The sequence below is a fragment of the Pelecanus crispus genome, chromosome 31, assembly GCF_030463565.1.
Source record: "Pelecanus crispus isolate bPelCri1 chromosome 31, bPelCri1.pri, whole genome shotgun sequence".
In the NCBI taxonomy this organism is placed as follows: Eukaryota; Metazoa; Chordata; class Aves; order Pelecaniformes; family Pelecanidae; genus Pelecanus; species Pelecanus crispus.
Window position 1 is genome coordinate 780134 of NC_134673.1, and position 20889 is coordinate 801022.

General features: G+C 47.8%; 1 pseudogene; it reads left to right on the forward strand.

Moving 5' to 3' along the window:
* LOC142596361 (uncharacterized) overlaps nucleotides 1–20889 on the forward strand; it is a 488757-nt pseudogene that overhangs the window by 68559 nt on the left and 399309 nt on the right.

Consider the following 20889-nt stretch of genomic DNA (forward strand, 5'->3'; position numbering starts at 1 on the left):
TGTCACGAATGCAGGTTTGTGAATCCTGCTGATTATGTCAATTCACTATGAATGAGTGACTTTACACAGTCTGATTTAGTAAAAGTTAGAATTTACTTGTAGCGAATTGCAGAATTTGATTATAGTATTTTTAATAGCACTCAATCATCAATGATTAATAAAGTGATTAGACAAAATTGATCAAAACAGTGACTTAGTTACAGATTCAAAGATGGCAAGGTTCACTCTATTACTACATAGAAGCACATAAAAGAGAATTAAATCACAACAAGTTAAGATGATTCATAAAAGCATTGCATATATATGGAATAAAGGCAAGAGGGGGGCAGGGGGGCCCTGCCGTTGAGTCACGAGGTTTAGACTAGACCCCCTTGCTTTCTGAACTCCTTCTCAGAGAGGAGCCGAGGTGGGGCTAGGTCTAGTCCTAGTCTCAGACTTGGTCAACAGTTTATATGGATAAGAGTAATGTATGTATATGCATATATGTATACTTAGTACATAGGAAAAGTATATAAAGGAAATTTGGATTATATGAGAGAGAAAGAGAAATTGTATGTAGGGGATACGGAAACCCTCCCGTTGAGTCACGAGGTTCAGAATGGACCCCCTTGCTTTCTAAACTCCTTCTCAGAGAGGAGCCGAGGTGTGGCTGGGCCCACTCTTAGTCTCAGACTTGGTCAATAGTTTAGGAGAGTAATGCTATGAGAATAATACAGCAGTATAAAACTCCTTTTAAAATTAAATCATACATCTACAAACTACTTAAATTGATTCATGCATGCACACTCACAACTATAAATGCATATATGAAAATAGTATACCTGTTAAAAATTCCCCTCGAGTTTAGTGAAATACTCACGTCTAATGCCTTGGCATTTCTCAACGGGCGAGAGTAGAGTCTTGAGGAATGAAGAATATCAGCAGCCCAGGCTCCGTTGTCGATCTCTGGCAATGGAGTTCTGGTTGCAGCAGACTTCGTGAATCTGCTAAGTTTCACTGACTCTTAGAGACATTTCGATCAGAGGGAGATGCTGGTGTGGCCCGCAGCAGTCCAGGAGAGCTGAAAGGGCCTCATTTAGGACTGCTGTTTATAGGATTGTGAGACTTTAATCACCAGCAAATTTCCATCCAAGTCACAATTTGGGTCGGCTTGTTGCTGGAATTCCAGCAGCGATGATACCACCCTGTTTCAAGGCTGTCCGGGGTAGCTGTTTGTTCTCGTTCCCCTCGTTAGCCATAATATGAATCTTGATAAGAACAGAGCCGCTCTCTGCTCCAGCCATGTAGGAGTTTCTGGTACAATTAAGGGGCGCTTAACTGACCAACTCGCTATACAAAAGCTGCGGCCTGGAATTCCTGAGACTGTAAAGCAGCCAAAGTAAAGGGGAAAAACAGAACAGAAAAACGGCGGGAGGGGGGAGATGTACCACCACAAAGTAGCATTAATGCTCATTGACTGGAAGTTCACTCTGCTACACATAGTGAGTCGTCCTGTAAAGACAGCTTGTTTCTGGTCTCTGGTGTTGTAACGTTTCAGATAACCCATTTTGGAAGTTACCTTTGTGTTCTTTCTAATAATCTAAGCTAATATCTACACTTCCTGCTTTCACCTTCTGCTTTTCATTTAGGAAAGTCTGGAGTGTCTGAACTTCTGCCACTCTTGAGCAATGGCCTTCCTCTTCATGTGGCAAGCAATCATGCAACCACTTCAGAAGACTAGTGGTAAGCTGGATTTATGCCATACAGTTATAAAAAACAAGCAACCAGCAAAGATTTGGGGGTTTTTATAGATGGGGGTATATAGATGCGTATAAATATATACAGCAAAAATTGTAGACTTCCAAATTCTGGAAGATAGAGCTTACTGTATGGGAAGTTACCTGCCTCATTAAGCTCAGAAGTAAGTTTATTGATGAAGTCTCTAAGGAAGACATATACTATATTCTACTAGATTCCATATTCTGTATGTCTTACCATAGGGTGAGATGTGTCACTTGAGGTACTCGCACTGATGAGGTGGGCTTGATAAAGGTACCCACCTAGACACTACTTCTGTTTGAGAAAGCCTAGAGAATTTCAGGCATCATCAGAGGACAGGCATATACACTCCAGGCAGTGAGGAAGACCTCAGGGAATCCTCTGAAAGGAAGCATGGCCTAGACTAGCTCACAGTGTACTGGATACGACTAAATGTAGTCAAGTAAGTGTCTAAGGTATCTAAGCTCCCTGACTCCCCTTGGTATGCTCCCCTTACAGTAAAGAGAGAAGAGATTTAGTTCCTAGTGTTGTTATCTCGAGCCACCTCAGAGGTCTCAGGAGATCATAGCTGGCCTCCAGCTGCCTTTGCATAAGGGCAAGGCTATTCCATATGTCCTGTTGCTGGCCCACTACGCATAGCTCACATTCCCTCGGGCATCTTGAATGGCAGGAGGATTCTGTGGTACAGCTACTGAGCTGTACTCCAGATCTCCAGGGTTTAGAATTTTAACTTAACCAAACTAGTTAGTTCAGGTAGAGACATTTGCATATCAGCACCTACAGGTAGGGAACTTAACCTTTGAGCTAAATCTCTGCCTAAGTGTGAGATTCATTTGCACTAAGGACACGTCTGGCGCCATTTGACTGAGATGCTGTTGCAAATACAGATTTGTGGATGCTGCTGACTATACCACATTGTTGCAAATATGATTTTTTACATGGCTTTGGTTAGCAGCAATTTAAGATTTATTAATATTTTTTAGATAGGTCACAGTATTAGGTTGTATAATTCTTAAGAACACTTAACCATCAGCCACTTTAAAACAGCAATTTGATGGAATTTGTTACATTCAAGATAGCAACTTAGTTAAAGATTTGAGAATGGCAAGGTTCACTCTATTACTTACATGGAAGAAATGCACAAAGAAAAATTCAGTTACACTCGAGTTAGAATGGTTTACAGAGGGATCGTGGATGCAGGGGATAAGGAGGACCCTCCCGTTGAGTCACAAGGTTCAGAACAGACCCCCTTGCTATCTAAACTCCTTCTCAGAGAGGAGTCTAGGTGCGGCAACGTCCAATCTTAGTCTCAGATTTGGTCAATGGTTTATAAGAATAAGGATAATATATATATGCATATATAGTCAAATTACACACACACACGCACGCGTGCGTGCCAGGTTAAGCTGTGATTAAAATTTCCCTTTTTGTGAATTTCATGAATTACTTACTTTTATGTACTGGCATTCATCAATGGACGGTCGGTGAACCTCATGAAGTCAGGCCTTTGAGTCCTTGCAAAATCATTGATGGACAACCCTTTAATCCTCACGAAATCTAGCCTGAGAGGCATCCCAGCGCAAGGGGAGATACGGGGTCACACAGCCCGCTGAGGTCCTGGAGAGCTCCAGAAGTTGTCCCTCTTGGATGGCTATTTATAGGACTCGAGATGATTGGCTTGGGTCAGTATTTTACCTTCTGGCCACACTTTGTGCTGAGTCATTCTGGGACACAATTCAGGGAGCACATGGCCCAGGTGTGGACAGAGACTGCCCGATGCCCAAGTCATGATGACCAAGATAACAGCACAATGGGGCTTGTCCTGGGATCTCAGAGTGGCCTGGGGGGCTGCACCACCACAGATGCTCTGGGCTATGTAAGGCATCCATATGGCAATATTCATCTAGATTTATACACATACATCTATGTATTTGTTAAAAATTGTTACTTATTTGTCATGGGATTACTGAGAGATATCCCTATTTCCAGACAAAATGAAATCAAAGCAAAAAGCCCTTAATCTGATTTTCAGTGTATCCAGGAGCTGAGCACATATGGCCGAGTGGGAGGTGTCCACAGCTTGTAAGCACAGATCATGTTGGATTTCCCGTGCATCTGTGTTAAGAATGAGAAGAGTGTATGCAGTAAGCTTGACACCATTTCACTCTGCTTCCAGTTAAAATACCTGAGTATAGATGCCTATACGTGCCTAGGTATGGAATGGAATGGATTAGATGTGGTGAGTTGACCTTGGCTAGATGCCAGGTGTCCACCAAAGCTGCTCGATCACTCTCCCTCCTCAACTGGATGGGGCAGGGAGAAAAATATAACAAAAGGCTTGTGGGTTGAGATAAGAGCAGGGAGATCACACAGCAAGTATTGTCATGGGCAAAACAGACTCAACTTGGGGAAATTAACTGAATTTATTACCAATCAAGTCAGAGTAGGGTAACGAGAAATAAATCCAAATCTTAGAAAACACCTTCCCTGCACCCCTCCCTTCTTCCCGGGCTCAACTTCACTCCTGACTTCTCTACCTCCTCCCTGCAAGCAACGCAGGGGGACGGGGAATGAGGGTTGTGGTCAGTTCATAACGCATTGTCTCTGCCGCTCCTTCCTCCTCACACTCTTCCCCTGCTCCAGCATGGGGTCCCATCCACAGAAGACTGTCCTTCATGAACTTCTCCAGCGTGGGTCCTTCTCCTTCCCACAGGCTACAGTTCTTCATGAACTGTTCCAGCATAGGTTCTTTCAAAGGGTGCAGTCCTTCAGGAACGGCCTGCTCCAGCATGGGTCCCCCACAGGGTTACAAGTCCTGTCAGAAAACCTGCTCCAGTGTGGGCTTCTCTTCACGGGGTCACAGGTCCTGCCAGGAGCCTGCTCCACCACGGGCTCTCCATGGGGTCATAGCCTTCTTTGGGTGCATCCACCTGCTCTGGCACGGGATCCTCCCCAGGCTGCAGCTGGATATCTGCTCCACTGTGGGCCTCCATGGGCTGCAGGGGAATCTCTGCTCCATTGTGTGGAGCACCTCTTCCCCATCCTTCTTCGCGGGCCTTGGTGTCTGCAGAGATGTTTCTCTCACATTGTAGTGACTCGGATGCCCTCTCCAGCCTTCTTGAGCAGCTCCTCTAAATGTTGCTGTCTTCAAATAGGCCAGTTCCACAGCCTTCCTCCAAACATCCCAATCATCAGCTTCACTGGGGAAGATGGCATTCTGCCTTGCCAGTTGTCACTCACTGTTTTTCCCAGGAGCATCACGGTTCAGTGGGTTGCTCTACAGAATTTGCTCTGCTGCCTTTCTAGTGCAGTCAGCGATAGCTGGCTAGAGGAGCAACACTGGAGAGGCACACAGCCCTTCCTCCGCCAGTGGAGCACAGGCAACTTGTCCCTAAAAGTGAAGAACGTCCAGGTCCCTGACAAAGGGAAATAAATAAATACATTTGCAGTGTAACAGTAGGAAAATGGCACCATCAGGTGGCCATTGAGCTGGAAGTGACAGGTCAGTGTCATCTCTTCTTTCATCAGGAGTGCAAGGGTTGGTAGAGACGCCCACAGGTGATGGACTGGCGATGGGAGGGCATTTTGAGGGGGAAAAGGTGTCAATCAAAGCACCTGCTTACAGAGTTAGACACTTTAAGGCAAGTGTGTTGCTATGACATGGCTGGGGAGAACAATCATCTCTGCTCATTCAGAGCTACATTGCCCTTGGTTACACACCCGTTAAGAACGATAGCTGCAAATAGGAGGAGGATACCAACGTGGAGGAGTAGGAAGGCCAGGGTACTTTAACTATCTGTACAGTACCAGTCTTGTAGTAAGAGTGTGCCCATAGGCAGTTTCCATGAGCCAGCTGTCAGGAAGCACAAATTTAGCTGAACAACTTAATTACCTGAAGGCTTATAGACTTTCCAAAGAGGACTGTAACTACATAGTATTGGCCAAGATACAAAACCATATACTGGATTGGAAAGGGAGAGGGACAGCTGAGGTCTCTCTGACTTGAATCCAAGTCCTGACAATAACCAAAGCCCAACCAGGTGACAGTGTCATTTCCCTTGTGGTAATGTGTTTGTACTGTCAGAACCAGAGACTTCTCTAAGCATGAAATGAATTCATTCCCCGTACAGCTTCTTGTATAGAATCACAGAATCATAGCATGCTTTGGGTTGGAAGGGACCTTTAGAGGTCATCCAGCCCAACCCCCCTGCAGTGAGCAGGGACAGCTTTAACCACATCAGGTTGCTCAGAGACCCGTCCAACCTGACCTTCAATGTTGCCAGGGATGGGGCCTCCACTACCTCTCTGGGCAACCCCTTCCAGTGCCTGTCCAACCTCACTGTAAAAAATTTCTTTCTTATATCTACTCTAAATCTATTCTTCTTTAGTTTAAATCCATTATTCCTTGTCCTGTCACAACAGGCCTTGTTAAAAAGATTGCCCCCATCCTTCCTGTAGGCCCCCCTGAAGCACTGAAAGGCCGCAATAAGGTCTCACAGCCTTCTCTTCTCCAGGCTGAACAACCCCAACTCCCTCAGCCTGGCCTCGTAGGAGAGGGGCTCCAGCCCTCGCATCATTTTTGTGGACCTCCTCTGGACCCGCTCCAGCAGGTCCATGTCCTTCTTGTGCTGAGGGCTCCAGAGCTGACACAGTACTCTGCGTATCCCTCAGGATCTGGTGTATCCCTCAGGATCACTGTGGCTTGACATGTCTCAGTTTATATTTTGTGTGCAGTTGCTATGCCAAGTATTCTCACTCCCACATATGTTGTTGGAGCTGTTGGAAATGATGTGCTTTTGGAAAGCAGGCCACCATCCACCGGCATTCTGGCAAACGTTTCTACTGAATGGTTGCTTTCCAGACCCTCAGAATTGATACAGATCTTCTCCTACAATGGAAGCACTGGGGAAAAGATTGAAAACAAAAGGAACTGGGGTCAACAAGAGCTTCTTCAATGATTACCAAGCAGAGGGGTCTTGTCTTTACTCTTAAAAGACTTCCAAGTCTCTGATGCTGGAATTTATATGTGTCTGGCATCTTCTGGGAAAAGGCGACATGAGGAAGCCTTTGAAGTGGATGTGATATGAAATTGTCTTGTCAGTTCTCATTGCTTAGTTCTTGGCGTCTCAAACAAACTCTCGTGTTCCTCATCTGCAGAAAACAGAAGATGTGAAGGCTGTTGCTTGCTTCTGCCTGACCTCCAGCTAGCCACAGAGGTAACAGTTACATGACTGTTTGTTTCCCTTGGATGCTGTTATTATCTTCTTTGAAATACCAACTGATTTGCTACAGCTTAATACCTTGAGAGGCAGCTCAGCTAACATCAGCACCTTGCTGTTCTAAGCCTTGATTTCAACTTGGTACATCCTGGTTTTCCTTTCAAGGCAGATATCTCTTTATCCCTGCCCCCATGACGGGTGGGGTTGGAATGAGATGGTCTTTAAGGTGCCTTCCAACTCAAATCATTCTATGTCCTATGTTCTAAGACCAGCTATCTCCAGCTTTCCTAGAGTCAAATGCACAGGAGAAGCACCCCCATTTTAGGGTATGTGACTAAATCAGTTTTAAGGGTCATTGCCACCTTCCTGATAGTTACAGGAAAGGACCACTGAGCAGTAAAAAAACCTCTGAAAAGTAGAGGACAGCCAAGACCACAAGTAAATATCCACCAAGAGGAGTGTTGAGGAAGAGGAGACAAGGTTTTCTTTAGGGATGCCTGCAAGGTGAATCAAACCAGAAATACTCTGCACAAGCTCATTTTTTTATAGCGAGCTGAATAAAATGTATCCCTATCAACACTAAACAATAGCTGAGCACAATCAACACGAGAGTTCACTGAAAGGTGTGTTTAGATCAACTTTGTGGGTGGTGTCTGCATTATGTCATTCATTCTTTGGCTTCTGTAGGATTGGGACAATGGACAGAGCTGAAGTGGTCTGCAAAGTCATGGGGACCCATGGTAACAGGGCTATGGAGCTCTTGTGCACAGCTGTGATCTGTGGCATCTCCATTTCCAGGGTCTCTGTTCACTCAGTGTCCTCGTCTGGGCTGGGATAAGAGTGAAATTTCTTCACAGTAGCCTGTATGGGGCTGTGGTTTGGATTTGCGATGAAAACAGGGTTGATGACGCAGGCATGTTTTCATTACTGCTGAGCAGTGCTTACACAGAGCCAAGGCCTTTTCTGCTTCTCACCCCACCCCACCAGCGAGTAGGCTGGGGGTGCACAAGAAGGTGGAAGGGGACACAGCTGGGAGAGCTGACCCCAACTGACCAAAGGGATATGCCCTACCATATGACATCATGCTCAGCATATAAAGCCGGGGCAAGAAGAAGGAAGGGGGGACATTCGGAGTTATGGCATTTGTCTTCCCAAGTTACTGTTACATGTGATGGAGCCCTGCTTTCCTGGAGATGGCTGAACACCTGCCTGCCGATGGGACGGAGTGAATGAATTCCTTATTTTGCTTTGCTTGTGTGTGCGACTTTTGCTTTACCTAGTAAGCTGTCTTTATCAGCCCATGAGTTTTCTCACTTTTACCCTGCCAATTCTCTCCCCCATTGCACCATGGAGGAGTGAGTGAGCAGCTGAGCGCTGTTGAGCTGCCTCCTGGGGTCAAACCACAACACTCAGCTCTCTCATTAATATTTTTCATTGAAACATCTGGATGTAACAGGGAGGGGCACAATGGGGGGTGGTATATGTAATATATATATGTAGAATAGAATCATAGAATCATAGAATCGTCTAGGTTGGAAAAGACCTTTAAGATCATCCAGTCCAACCATTAACCTACACTACCAAGTCTACTCCAAGCCAATCAAGGGTAGACTAGACTAAACCATGTCCCGAAGTGCCACATCTACCCGTTTTTTGAACACTTCCAGGGATGGTGACTCCACCACCTCTCTGGGCAGCCTCTTCCAATGCTTGACCACCCTTTCCCTAAAGAAATTTTTCCTAATTTCCAGCCTAAACCTCCCCTGGCGCAGCTTGAGCCCATTTCCTCTCATCCTATCGCTTAACCACATGGGAGAAGAGACCTACACCCACCTCACTACAACCTCCTTTCAGGGAGTTGTAGAGAGCGATAAGGTCTCCCCTCAGCCTCCTCTTCTCCAGGCTACACAATACCAGTTCCCTCAGCCGCTCCTCATAAGACTTGTTCTCCAGACCCTTCACCAGCCTTGTTGCCCGTCTCTGGACACGCTCCAGCACCTCAATGTCTTTCTTGTATTGAGGGGCCCAAAAATGGACACAGGATTCCAGGGGCGGCCTCACCAGCGCCGAGTACAGGGGAACAATCACCTCCCTGCTCCTGCTGGCCACACTATTCCTGATACAAGCCAGGATGCTGTTGGCCTTCTTGGCCACCTGGGCACACTGCTGGCTCATGTTCAGCCTGCTATCTACCAACACCCCCAGATCCTTTTCGGCCAGACAGCTTTCCAGCCACTCCTCCCCAAGCCTGTAGCGCTGCATGGGGTTGTTGTGACCCAAGTGCAGGACCCGGCACTTGACCTTGTTGAACCTCATACAGTTGGCCATGTCCCATCGATCCAGCCTTTCCAGGTCCCTCTGCAGGGCCATCCTACCCTCGAGCAGATCGACACTCCCACCCAATTTGGTGTCGTCTGCAAACTTACTGAGGGCACACTCAATCCCTTCATCCAGATCATTGATAAAGATATTGAACAAGGCTGGCCCCAAAACAGAGCCCTGGGGAACACCGCTCGTGACCGGCTGCCAACTGGACTTAACACCATTTACCACAACTCTCTGGGCTCGGCCACCCAACCAGTTCTTTACCCAGCGAAGAGCATGCCTGTCCAAGCCGTGAGCTGCCAGCTTCCCGAGGAGGATATTATGCGAGACGGTGTCAAAAGCTTTGCTAAAGTCCAGGTAGATGACATCCACAGCCTTTCCATCATCTACCCAGGCAGGTCACCAGGTCATCAAAGGAGATCAGGTTGGTCAAGCAGGACCTGCCTTTTGTGAACCCATGCTGGCTGGGTCTGATCCCCTGGTTGACCTGTACTTGCCTGTGGAGTTCACTCAAGATGAACCTCTCCATAACCGTCCCCGGCACCGAGGTCAGGCTGACAGGCCTGTAGTTCCCCGGGTCCTCCTGCCGGCCCTTCTTGTAGATGGGCGTCACATTGGCAAGCCTCCAGTCATCAGGGACCTCCCCTGTTAACCAGGACTGCTGATAGATGATGGAGAGTGGCTTGGCGAGCTCCTCTGCCAGCTCCCTCAGTACTCTTGGGTGGATCCCATCCGGCCCCATAGACTTGTGAGCATCCAGGTGGCGTAGCAGGTCATTAACTGCTTCCTCCTGGACTATGTAGGCTCCATTCTGGTCCCCATCCCTATCCTCTAGCTCAGGGGCCTGAGTACCCTGGGGATGACCGGTCTGGCTGTTGAACACAGAGGCAAAGGCGGCGTTAAGTACTTCAGCCTTTTCCTCATCCTTAGTGACAATGTTCCCCCCCACATCCAGCAAAGAATGGAGATCCTCCTTGGCTCTCCTTTTATTGCTAATGTACTTGTAAAAGCATTTTTTATTATCTTTTACAGCATTGGCCAGACTGAGTTCTAGATGGGCTTTTGCTTTTCTAATTTCCTCCCTGCAGGACCTAACAAGATCCCTGTACTCCTCCTGAGTTGCCCGCCCCTTCTTCCAAAGGCGGTAGACTCTCCTTTTTTCCCTGAGTCCCCGCAAAAGCTCCCTATTCAGCCAGGCCGGTCGATTTCCCCGCTGGTTGGTCTTACGACACACGGGGACAGCCCACTCCTGCGCCCTTAAGACTTCCTTCTTGAAGAGGGCCCAGCCTTCCTGGACCCCTTTGCCCTTCAGGACCGCCTCCCAAGGGACTTTCCCAACCAGGGTCCTGAACAGGCCAAAGTCTGCCCTCCGGAAGTCCATGGTAATAGTTTTGCTGCCCCTCCGCTTAGCATCACTCAAAATTGAGAACTTTATCATGTCGTGGTCGCTAAGCCCGAGACGGCCTCCGACCTCGACATTTCCCACAAGCCCTTCTCTGTTGGTAAACAGCAGGTCAAGCAAGGCACCTCCCCTGCTAGGCTCGCTTACCAGCTGCATTAGAAAGTCATCCCCCACATACTCTAGGAACTTCCAAGACTGCTGCCTCTCTGCTGTGTGGTATTTCCAGCAGATGTCCGGCAAGTTGAAGTCCCCCACAAGAACAAGGGCTAGCCATTGCAAGAGTTCTGCCAGCTGCTTATAGAATGCCTCATCTACCTCTACATCCTGGTTGGGTGGTCTATAGCAGACTCCCAACAGGACATCCGCCTTTCCGGCCTTCCCCCTCATCCTTACCCATAAGCATTCCACCTTGTCATCACCACTGTCGAGCTCTATGCAGTCGAAACACTCCCTAACATACAGAGCCACCCCACCGCCTCTCCTTCCCTGCCTATCCCTTCTGAAGAGCTGATAGCCCTCCAGTGCAGCACTCCAGTCATGAGAGTCGTCCCACCACGTTTCTGTGGTGGTGACTAGCTCATAACCATCCTGCTGCACAAGGGCTTCCAGCTCCTCCTGTTTGTTGCCCGTGCTACGTACATTGGTGTAGATGCACTTGAGCTGGGCTATCGATTTCGCCCCCAATGTTGCCATGCCGCCCCTGGGCTCCTCACTAGCGGGCCCGTTTATAGCCCCTTCCCCCTTCAAATCTAGTTTAAAGCCCTCTCAATGAGTCCCGCCAACTCATGGGCGAGGATCCTTTTTCCCTTTGGAGACAGCCGATCTCCATCAGCCGCCAGCAGGCCCGGTGCCGTGTAGACCTCCCCATGATCAAAAAACCCCAAATTCCACTGATGGCACCAGCCTCTGAGCCACCTGTTAATCAGGTGAGTTTTCCCGTTCCTTTCAGCACTCCTAGCTGCCACTGACGGGATTGAGGAAAACACTACCTGCACTCCCGATCCTGCAACCAATCGCCCCAGTGCCCTGAAGTCCCTTTTCATTGCCTTAGGACTTCTCTCTGTAATCTCATCACTACCCACCTGTATAACCAGCAATGGGTAATAATCGGAGGGCCTCACGAGGTCGGGGAGTTTCCTCGTAATGTCCCTAACCCGGGCCCCAGGGAGGCAGCAGACTTCCCTGTGGGATGGGTCCGGGAGGCAGATCAGGCCCTCAGCTCCCCGCAGGAGGGAATCACCCACCACAATTACCCTCCTTTCTTTCTTAACAGGGGCAGTCGTAATCCGTGGGGTTGACTGACTGGCCCTCGGCAACCCCCTGGCTGGACCTTCACCTTCACCTCCCTCCCCACTTGCCTGGCCCTCAACTTCCAGAGCCCCATATCTGTTGTGTAGGGGCAGCTGGGAAGGGGAGGGAGGCCGGGAGGGGATTCGCCTGCCTCCCCAGGCAGGGACCTGTTTCCATTCCCCCGTCTCTTGGATCCCCTCCTTCTGCTTGCCGGCAAGAGGGCAGGGGATCCTGCGCTCCTTGTGGGGCCTCCGCCTGCTGCCCTGGCCCCAGGGACGGCAGGGTGCGGCTCCACCAGTCTATCTCCCTCTCACACTCCCTGATACTCCTCAGCCTTTCCACCTCCTCCTTCAGCTCTGCACCAGGCTGAGCAGATCATCCACCTGCTGACACCGAAGACATTTGCCGTCCCCGCTGCCGTCTGGCACAAGCGACAGGCCCAGGCACTCCCTGCAGCCGGCGACCTGTACGGCCGCGTGTTTGTGCGGGAGCTCCCTCTGGGTCGCCGCATTCCTTCTGGCAGAGGCTTTCGGGCGGGTGGTGACCATCGCTGCCAGGTGTTCTCCTGGGAGGACGATGAGCACTGCCTGGGTTCCCCTTTGGAACTTGGAGGGGGGGACACTCGGCCTTCCCCGCGCGCCCTGACCGCGCAAACTGACGTGCAAACTGACGCGCCACGCCCTCCTGATGTGCCACGCCCTGTTTGCCCATCCTCTTCGCCGCGCTCCTGGCCGCTCGCGCTCCCTGGGGGCTGCTTTTATAGGTCTGGGGGTTTGGCTGCCATCACTCCTGGCCCCACCCACGCCGCGTCAGAGCTGCCGCACGTCAGCAGCTCGCCCTTTCCCGCTCTTTCCCACTCTGGGAGGGGGGCTGGGCTGCCCGCTCCCGCCCTTCGCGCTTTTTTTGCCGCCTTAGCAAGGGTGCCAGTCAGGAATGACTCCTTACTCTCAGCTGACTGTGTTGAGCAAGAGCAGAATTTAGCTGCCTAACCATAGATGCCTACAGGCATTCCAGACATCCTAGGGAGCTGGAAATGCCTATTCAAGCCTGACATGTGATACAGGACCAACGGAGACCTCTCCACTTCTGGCGTGGCTGCTGCCTGCCACCCAGCTGTACAACAGCACCTACAAAATCACCAGACGCTTCATGGGGCCTTACGAGAAGGGCAGTTCAGAGGACTCAGATTTGCTGCTAGTTCAGTCCTGCCCCGACGCAATCTGGTCTTTCTCTGGGGCAGGGGGGACTGGAGTGGCAGGCTGCCATTGTAAACCTTATTTGTAAACAGCATTCTAGAAAGGATCTTGGAAACTACGGCACTGCCTGACTCCCATCCCTAACAATGTTATGGAGTTTCTGATAAAGAATAAGAAATTGGAGGCATTCCCATAACTAGGGTGGAACGAAGACACAGCCTAGCTGGGCTAGCAGGCTGCTTCTCCTCTGGCTGCTATGCCCTGGGGTTTGAGCGATTTGTCTGCTAGTTCAAGGGCATTGGCATGTTCTGTGTTCCTTAGATAACAGTCTGCTCATTCATCATCTGGATTTTGTGTCCAACGGGTATTTTGTGTGTTCAGCTCTATTCAGTAGGAATAAAACTACAAACTTACTTCGGCTAAAAACAGATTTGCCAGAAACAATGCCGGAGGGACCCCAAAGGACATGGGTCTTCCATGAGTCTTATGTCACCGCTGCCAGTCTCAGATAGATTGACAGGTCTGAACTGGCCCTAGACATCTGCGTTGAGGCAACTTAGAACTCCATTGACTGTAATTAAGCACAAACACCTAGTTCATATGCGGACACCGACGTTGCAATCTTTGTCTCAGACTGAACCTCACCTTATGAAACGACTGTGGACATGGATCATGAGACATTTGTGTAAAGAGAGGGTGGATGCAATATTAATGCAAGTCAAATCCTGGTTAAAAATTGACTCAAATTTTACCCGTGACACTCATTAAAAAACAAGGTGGGTATTGAATCAGGCTCCACCGAGGTCTACACCCCCTGTATGAATGTAGCTATAACCCTGAGATCACTGATGCAAAACCAAAGGAATAAGTTATCTTCCACCTCCATGATGCACAGGACAAAAGGTGGTAAGCTAAATTCTGTGGAAGAAAGGACTGTTCCCAGAAAATAACCATGACAGCCTGGAAACAAGGATCCTTCAGCATCCACTGTCATTTCTGTCTCAGGAGGTCTCCAGCTGCCACTTCAGAAAGGTGCACATCTCCCACAGCCCTTGTATGACCAGCGACATGTAGGCGTGTTGGATGCCCTGAAGAATCTTAAAGAACAACAGGTGTCTACATTTAGGCAAATAAGCCACATTTCACCTAGCAAAAGGTTAGGATTCAGAAGACCTTGTGGAGCAGACAGCTCTGTCGGGGCTACTTATGCACTAGAAGAGCACATTACTCTACCACAAGCGTTCAAAGCATGACAGACAGGTGTGTAGCGCTGCATGAAGTTGTTGTCTCTCAGACTCTTTGAGCACAGGTGGCATGTTCTCCACCCAAGAAGTGAAGTGTAGATACATTACTATGTTTTAAATTACTCTGGGTTTGTTTTTTTTTTTTTCCTTTTGCTCCAAAATTCTGAGAATTCCACCCAGAAGAGTGATGGAGAGAGATTACCTTCACGGGGTGCTGTGCATTTGTTGGGGTGTGTGTATTTGAATTTGATGTGAAGCTGGGCTTTGTACGTAAGCAGCAGTCCAGATGATCAAAACCTCAGAGAATGATGATCGCTGAAATGCCTCGTAGGGACTGAAATTATTTTCAGAAAAAAGACTCCACAGAAATTCTTCCTGAGATAGAGATCATTTATCACATCCTGGCTTGGGACAGCTCACTCCTGCCTGCACGCTGCCAGTATTGGGCAAAATACACACAGAAAAGGCTGGGGGAAAGGAAAATCCTTGAAGCAAAGTATTGAACTAGGCATAATACAGAATGGGATCAAGAACGTGAAACGCACAAACTGCAATTAAGCCTTAAATTTCCCTAAGAAAATAATATGATCTTTCATGCCACAACAAAATTACCACATTTAAAAAAAATATTTCTTTTTAACTGAACAAATTCTCATGGTTGATTCTTCATGGGAGTTTTTAAAGAATGGATAAACTTCTTCTGAGAATGCACAGCCAGCATTTTCTCTTCACAGTTAAGGTAAACTCCAACTTTCCTGGGACTTTTCTGCACCTCTAACCGTGCCCATGGATCAGTTCTTGCCCAGTAACGTTTAGAACTGAAGCCCAGAGCCCAGAATCCTTCTTTAGGTGACAGAGATATTATTCCTTTCCTCGGAGCGGATTTTCTGGCTACTCCCAGGTCCCAGTCATTGCTTTTTTCAACATCCACCTCCCAGTAATGCTTCCCAGAGGAGAAACCTTCTGAGCCCAGCACACAGACAGATGAATCAAAACGCCCTTCATTTTGAGTCACTTTCTGGGCCTGTGATTTATGCATAAAACTCTTCTTGTCGGCAGCAATAGACAAATTTGGATGCGCTGTGTCCCCATCAAGCTTGATGTCATCTACAACAGAGAGATATTTGGGGCTTTATGAACACGCCTCTAAAGCAAATATGCAAGAAGGGAACTGTGCGCAACTGTACTGCACTGCATTTCATTCTGAAAATCTCCCTACAACAGGCCTAGAAAGACCTCTAAGCCTGCAGTGGAGGAGGACTGCACTCAGACATAGAAATTACACTTTAACTTTCAAATGCTTCACTGCCAAGTGAAATATCTCCATATCACTGGAATAAAAGGCATTTTTAGACTCACAACCCAGTCCACGCTCAGCACTTGCTTCTGTAGTATTCACAGATTTTACGCCATTGAGGACAGACATAAGTAAATACAGTATTTTACCTGCATTGTCACGAGCCTTTCTGAATTCTGAAAGCAAATAAGGCAGGGTGGGGGGGAGAAAAAAAAAAGTAAGAAAAACCAGACTCCAAACATCGACTGGAAAAAAATTTCCAACTCCAAGCTGGGAAATCTCAGACTGAGTCTAAGGTTAAACCATGCAGGTCAACTGATACTCAAATTCCCCCTTGCTCTCTCAAGCCCTGTGATTACCTGCGAGGGATGAAGAAGGATCTGAAGCTGCGATGAGTTTCCTGCTTGGGAACTACTTCCCCTCTCAGGTCCCAGTTTGCTGCCTTGCCAGCATTTTACATGGATGCCCTGCCAGCCACACTCCACATTTCAATCCCTGTGAGATCCCTGGTCAGCACCCCAGCATTTCCAGGGACACAGAAAGAGACGGTCCCCTTTGTGACACGCAGGGAAATCAGTTTCAGCCACTTTTGTGAATCTCTCAGGTGGGGATGGATACAAAGGAACAGGCTGGGTGAATTTTCCCTAATCCTCCAAAGGAAGTGGGGAATGCCCTTTCCACTGAGTTTCTGGGTCCATGCAACCATGCCAGCTTGGGGCAATAATGGCAGGGCAGGGAAGGATAGTGGGGAAGGCGTCACAGGCGGAGAATCTGCTATACAAACCAAGCTGCTGAGAAGTCAAGTTAGATGAGTGAATATTAAATATTTGCCAGGGCATAATCAGCTGAGTTTGTGTTCTTATGTGCGAGAGATGAAAAGATCACCCAGCAGAGTAGGGTCATGAAGTCCTGAGATGTGCGCTTAAAGGATTAGCTCAAAGGTAGGCATCTGTATGTGAAAAATGTCAAGTTTTAGCTGAATGCGTGTGAAGCTTGTAGGCAACCAGAAAGGTTCACTATCCTTTGCACGCAGTTTCTCTGCCAAGTTACCATGGGCAGCAAAAGAAGGTGGCACCGAGTCAGGGCGAGAACCTCGACTTACAAATCAGTCCACTCTGGGACATCCTGCACAAGGAAGTGACAAAAAAAATGGCATGGCGGGTGACTCATGTTCCTTGGAGCTGCATCTCACATGCTTCTGACTCTAGCAGGGAGCTCTTCAATACCCCATCATCACCTACTTTCCCACCAAGTCCCAGGGCTTGTTGGTGGCCCAGGCTCTCCAGCCCCATCAGCCCCACCATGGCCTTCCCTCACTCTCCTACCAACACCAAAGCCTCCACCAGCCAGAACACCTCAAGCAACACCCTATGAATGTGCCTAAAAGTCACAATTAGCTGGCACACACGGCCTCCAAGGAGACAGCGACACCATTCTCCTGCTTCTGGTTCTCTGCAAGAAGAGAGGGGGAAGGGAGAAGATGTTGCTTAGCACCTGACTCCAAGGAAGACAGGGACGAAAGCCTGCATCTCATTTGGCAACGCAGATTCATCCTCCATCAGCACCCATCCCCTTCCAGTGCTCTCCAGAGTGCAGACCTGACATGGCAGCACACTACACCCAGTCACCCTTCTCCGCACTCCTTGCTGCCCCACCTTGCGGCACACAAGGGAATTCAGCCTGAACATCCACACTTACCAATCTGCCCCTGCAGGTGTGCTGAAAGGCAAAGACACTATCAATAGGAACTGCACAGCAGCTAGTGGGAGACCCCTCCACGCAAAGGAAGAATAAAAAGCAAGCCCACAAGTGGCCATGGAGCACGGCCTTTGCAAAGCCCAAGCCAGGGAGCACCAGCTGCCATCTGGAGCCTTGGGCACTGGCAGGCTCGCTCAATGTGGCCCTTGGGAAACAGTTGCCATTGCTGCAGCGTCCCTCCTCACCCGCCCCAAGGCCTCTATCCCAGCAGGGAAGGCATGTGGGCAAGCACAAAGACTCACCGTTCCTTGTGCGAAGTTCCTCTGCCAAGTCACCATGGTCACAGGAGAAGACAACATCAAGTCAGGGCAAGACCCACAAGGTCCTTGCAAGCCACTCCACTCTGGGACCACCCACCCCAGGCAGGCATATAAAACTCCTCTGGCTTAGGGCATGGTTCACCCGCCTTGGAGTTAATCCTCACGTGCCTCTACTTGGGACTGTTGCCTGAACATCCACACTTACCATTTTGCCTCTGAAGATATGCTGAAAGGCAAAGACACCATAAATAGTAACTCTGCAGCAGCTATTTGGATCCCCCCCACAAAAAGGAAGAGTAAAAAGCAGGCCCTGGGGATGGTTCTTCACTGCCAAGAACAAGTGGGAAATAGCTTACCTGGTAAAATGATGAGAAGAAGATAGTAGATAATCCAGGGCCAGTTATTGTTTTTTGAAAAATAAATACAATTTTAAAATTACATCAACTTTTATTGCAGTATAGCACAAATATACGCAAAGTGGCTATGGGGTCACATAGTCTGCACTATTTGGACATGGCTGGAAGAATACTTTCAGCCAAAAATCATTGATCTGGAAATATGATGAGGAACACAAATGTCTCAAGGAAAGCTGAAATAAGACTCCGGTAGCTGCATTTTAAATTCACTGCCTTGTGTCCATGAGTTTTCCACATATACACACTCCAAAACAGATTAGAGAAACTTTGAAATATGGGTTGTGGTTTTTTTTCCCCTTGGGAAGTTTATTATTATTTGTAGTCTTTGCAATTGTTCTCTATTTTTATTCAAGAGACCACTATCTCTGAAGCCAGCTGTATTGTTCGAAGTGATACCATGAAAATAGTTTAAAACAAGTTCACCTTCGATCGCTGAGAAGACATTTCAGAGGAATCCTTCAGCCTTAGCCTTGCTGCTCAACACCACCTTTCTGGCAGAATAACCTTCCAACAGCCTAATGCCCATGTCTTTCCTTACTGGTACAAATCTCAGCAGCTGACAGTCTGAAGGTCTGCCAGAAAAACTTCTCTGCCAGCATTGAAAAATAGAGGTTCATGCTAGGAAACAGGCTAGTGTGCACTTAGCTCAGGAGCCCACTGCCTTTCTGGCTTCCCTGAGGTCAGCAGATGCTCTTCCTATTTCAGCCAGTCCTGGCAGTGAGATGCTGTGACTGCAGATGCATTGACTTCCTCAAAATATTGAGCAATAGACTCTTCTTAGGCAAAATCTCTTTCTCTAACTATTGTACCCGTTGGTCTTTATAGTATGAAATTGTATCAACTTTCTTTAGATGGATGTAGTTCCCATTGTGAAGGAACCTAGTTCATTGCAAGGAGGAGGACAGCCCCACCTGGAGATAAGGACCTTTGTTTCTCAGAATCTTGAAGCTGTCCATGAAAGATAAAAGGATACCCCTAGACTACTGAGATAATGCCAGCATCCCAGCCCCTCTAACGCCTCTATGAAACCCTCCATTATCTGGTGTCATAGATAAGTAACTGGAGCAAGATCAAGTCCAGGGACACCTAGATCAACAAAGAAGCAGATAGATGATGACACCATGAAATTATTATTTCTTTGCAAACAGTAGCGTGTGTGTGTGTGTTAAGTAGTAATCAGTCAAATCATGTTGTAACTGAACACTTGAAAGGTATAAGAACCATGTGTAAAACCATATTCGGGTTTCCCAATTTGGCTGGGACACCTCATGCACATGAGTAAAAGTAGTACTCTTGCAATTCTATACTTTGCGTCCTAGCCTTTCTCCTCGATCAGCATGGGCCAGTTGCAAATTTTCATGATGCTCCCAAATGGATTCAACTCTCGAGTGTTGTGGGAAATTAAGTGAAATAATTCACAGCACTAGGCCCAGCCTTCTTATTGGTGGAGGATGATGCAGTATCCGAGCGAAGAGAGAGTAGCTTTGCTTGCTTGGAGAATGCCAAAGTAGACAATATAAGTCTTAATTGCTGCATACCTGACTGTTGAGCAATCTGTGGACTGTGTTCCCTATCAGTGGTCACAAATGAAGGTGGTGGTTGCCTACAGGGTATCTCAATGGAGCTGTCTATTGCAAAAATATTGTCCATCTCCTGTAGAATGCTTGTCTGGGCCAGCGAAGATAGATCTTCTCCTTGGTGATTCACCCACATCACTTCCAGCTTTTCATAGGAACCTCTTATTGTGCCCTTGTACGCACAAGTGCTTGACTGCAGTGCAATAATTTAATTCAGGGAACCTGTAACAAAAGCAATTTAACACCACCACATCTGACACAACACAGAAATACCAAGTACGCCATGAGAGCCATCTCACAGAACACCTGCACTTTTGTTGTTGTTTCATCTCTAATCAAAACCATCTGGCTTTTGAGCATTTCATTTTTAATAATTCCAGACCTGAAAGAGTTGTATGAGCTTTCTATGTGTTAGAGTGAAACTGCTGAAATAAATGAAAACAGACAGGACTGCATACAAGAAGTTCTTCCCAACCTGTAAGTGGTACAGCCTGTTGCTTCAGGTGAGAAGGTAAAAACCAGAAGTGATGCTAAAGAGAGAACAATACTCTGGTTCAGACTGTTAAAAATAAGGGAAAGGTATGAGCCCCCTTAAGCTATGGCTGAACTTGGCCCAAAGAGGCAGAGCAGTGAGAAGATCACTCTCAGCACTTTCTTGGGTCATTGTTTCATGGTGTTCCCCTGAAGATGCCACAAGGCCAACCCAAACCTCCATCGCCCAACAGCAAGGATTTCTCCTGAAGGGTTAGATTCTGCAGGATGCTTGGGGCTTCAGGGAAGGTGCTGACACCTGTCCAATTTCAGCTCTTCTAGCAATAATGGAGATGCAGGTGTAAAAATGTAACATACCTGATCGGCTTATGTTGGATTTGATGAGTTTGACTACACACACCACATCTACATTGTCACAAGGCACTGTGATGGTGCTTTGCACCATGAAATGGTCTCTCTCACTCCAGGTTACATTGGTCTTGGCCTCCACATTTACTGTGTCTCCTCCGTAGTTCGTCCAAATGACTTCAGGCTTTGGGTACCATTGTTTTGACCTACATGTGTAGCGACACATATTGTCCTCTTGCAGATTCTTGTCGAACGTCGGTTTATACCCAATTGCTGTAACATAGTGCAATGAGGATGAAATAAATTT